General features: G+C 42.8%; 1 non-coding gene across 1 annotated transcript; it reads left to right on the top strand.

Moving 5' to 3' along the window:
• The first annotated feature begins 2,063 nt into the window (after positions 1–2,063).
• On the top strand, positions 2,064–2,169 carry LOC141635872 (small nucleolar RNA R71). Its single transcript, XR_012540527.1, has one exon. It is a non-coding gene; the product is annotated as a small nucleolar RNA R71 (small nucleolar RNA).
• The last annotated feature ends 396 nt before the right edge of the window (positions 2,170–2,565 follow it).

Raw genomic sequence — 2,565 nt, 5'->3', positions numbered from 1 at the left:
TTCGACTGTAATTAGCCCTAATTGCAAATTTCTCGCAAAATTCGAATTAAACAAGTAAATATCAACGAGGCAAGGGAATTAAGTATCAAGTAAGACAAATGAAGCATTGAATCAAAATTATAGTCGAAAATTTCGACCCAAAACGGAAAATCGAAACCCTAATTCCTAATTCACTTCATAAAAGGCAAAATTAATGAAATTATAATGCAAAGAAGTGTAGGAATTACTTACTTGATGATTAGGAACCTACAAATAGCAATTAATCGACAATCAACAAGCAACAAAGGCGATTTTGTGATCGAAAAATCGCAAACCCTAATACCCTTAATAAACCGTGTAAAATAGCAATAATCAAGGAGGAAATAGAGGTCAATGGACGATTAATTAACAATAAACACAATATAGGTGGTGGATTTGGCAAATGGGCAAGAAAAATGGAGGAATTGGGGTTTTTTGATCGCAAATATGGAAGGGGGTCGAAATAATGAAGAGGAAATGAAAGAAATTAAACAAAAGAGGGAGTTAAAGAGACTCCCTGCGTGTAATTTCCAAATTCACTCTATCGAGTGATTTAGAACTGCTCGATCGAGAACTTCTTGCATTTATCCACCTCGGTCAAAGCTACCGTCTCATGGTCGTTAATATGCCTCTTACGCGATAAAATTTCTTTCATAAATTCAAGGTAAGAGGGTACCTGTGTCAGCAGTTCGGCGAATGGCACAGTGACTTCCAAGCTTTTTAGGACTTCGGCAAATTTGTCGAATTGTTGATTAGCTTTAGTACTTTGCAAACGCCTCGGGAAGGGCACCGTGATGGGTATCTCGAGTCCCTTATTCCTCTCTTCCAACGTGTCAGCCGGATCAAGCTCTAAATCCTTCGAACGCTTCTTTCCTCTCGAACGATCTCTTTCAGGCAATATTTCACTCGATCGAGCACTAGCAGGCTCTCGATCGAGTTGTTCTTCATCTACAGTACTCGCTTGACCAGAAATACCATTCGATTGAGCTGTTTCTTCAACAAAATCACTCGATCGACCAAAAATTTTATTCGATCGAGTAGATTCTTTTTCTTGTTCACTCGATCGAGTAGAAATTTTACTCGACCGAGTCCTTTCTTCAGCACTTTCACTCGATCAACCACCAGAAATTAGTCGATCGAGTACTTTCTTTGTCGCCAGCTCCTTTTCTTCGACAGAACTCTGTTCATCAGCAGTAATTACCTTCCTCGGGTCTGATTTCGGTCCTTCATATGAATAACCGCTCCTCAAATTGATTAAATTCACCGTCTCATGTGAATTCTTATCGGCTTGTGACGGTAAATGTCCCGTTTTCCTTGTGGATTGGTTCGCGGCTAACTGGGCAACTTGAGTTTCAAGTGGCTTGATAGATGCATCTTTTTGTTGATCACTCAGCTGCCATTGCTTTGTCAAAGACTGCAACATCGTCTTCAACTCACCTAGCTCACTTACCCTACCTGAAGATGATGCACCTTGATTAGGTGTAGGAAAGGAAGTAGGCTTCTGAAAGCCTTGTTGAGCCTTATGAGGAGGGACATATGGCTGCTGTTGTTGCGGAGGATGGGTAGGATTGAGTACATTTTGACTTGACCACCTCAAATTGGGATGGACTTCCCCTTGGTTGTTATAGTAGGAACCCCCTCCTTGCCTGTATTGTTGAAAAGCAAGGACCTGTTCCTTCTCCGTAAGACAGCCAACAACAGTGTGACCGTCGTTGCTCCCACACCTCTCACATGTGACAGTCTCCCCTCTAGTGAGCAAATGGACCGTCTGAGGCTCCCCAGCAGAATGCAACTCCAACTTATCAAATCTAGCATTCATGGCTTCCGGCTGAGCCACGACTTGCTTATCGACTGCATAAACTGTTCTAATACCATCCCTCGGGTTTCCATACTCAGCACAGTGGGTCACCATATCTTCAATAAGAGCCCATCCCTTATCATCCTCGGTGTTCTTTTGAAATCTTCCGTTGGATGATGCATCAAGTATGGATCTGTGATCATCGTATAGCCCATTGTAGAACTGATTGGACAGGAACCACAGATCAAAACAATGGTGTGGAATAGACCTCACCAACCCCTTGAAACAGCATCATGCTTCATAGAAAGTTTCATCAGGTGCCTGCTTGAAACTGGTGATCTTGGCCCTCAGCTGATTAGTGCGCTGCGGAGGGAAATATCTCTTATAAAAAGCAAAAGCAAGGGTCTCCCAGTCTGTGACCCCTGCGGCCGTGCAGTCCAAATCAGTCAGCCACTCCCTGGCTGAGTCAGTAAAAAAAAAGGAAACAGAACCTCCTTAATCTTGTCTTGAGTTACCCCCTTTGTGGCGGGGATAGTAGAACAGTAGTCCGTAAAGACCTCCATATGCTTCCTTGGTCTTCACCTGCCACACCTCTAAAGAGATTCCTCTCCACCAGATTGATATAGGAAGGACAGATGTCAAATGTATTTCCATCCTCAGTCTGGAGATTGAAACCCTTTGGAATTGATGATGCTTTAGGCTCCGAATGACTAGCAATGTTCGGCATCTTTACTGGTTGGTTTACTGAA

Source organism: Silene latifolia, chromosome Y (assembly GCF_048544455.1).
Source record: "Silene latifolia isolate original U9 population chromosome Y, ASM4854445v1, whole genome shotgun sequence".
NCBI classification, from domain to species: Eukaryota; Viridiplantae; Streptophyta; class Magnoliopsida; order Caryophyllales; family Caryophyllaceae; genus Silene; species Silene latifolia.
This window is presented reverse-complemented; position numbering and strand designations above follow the sequence as displayed.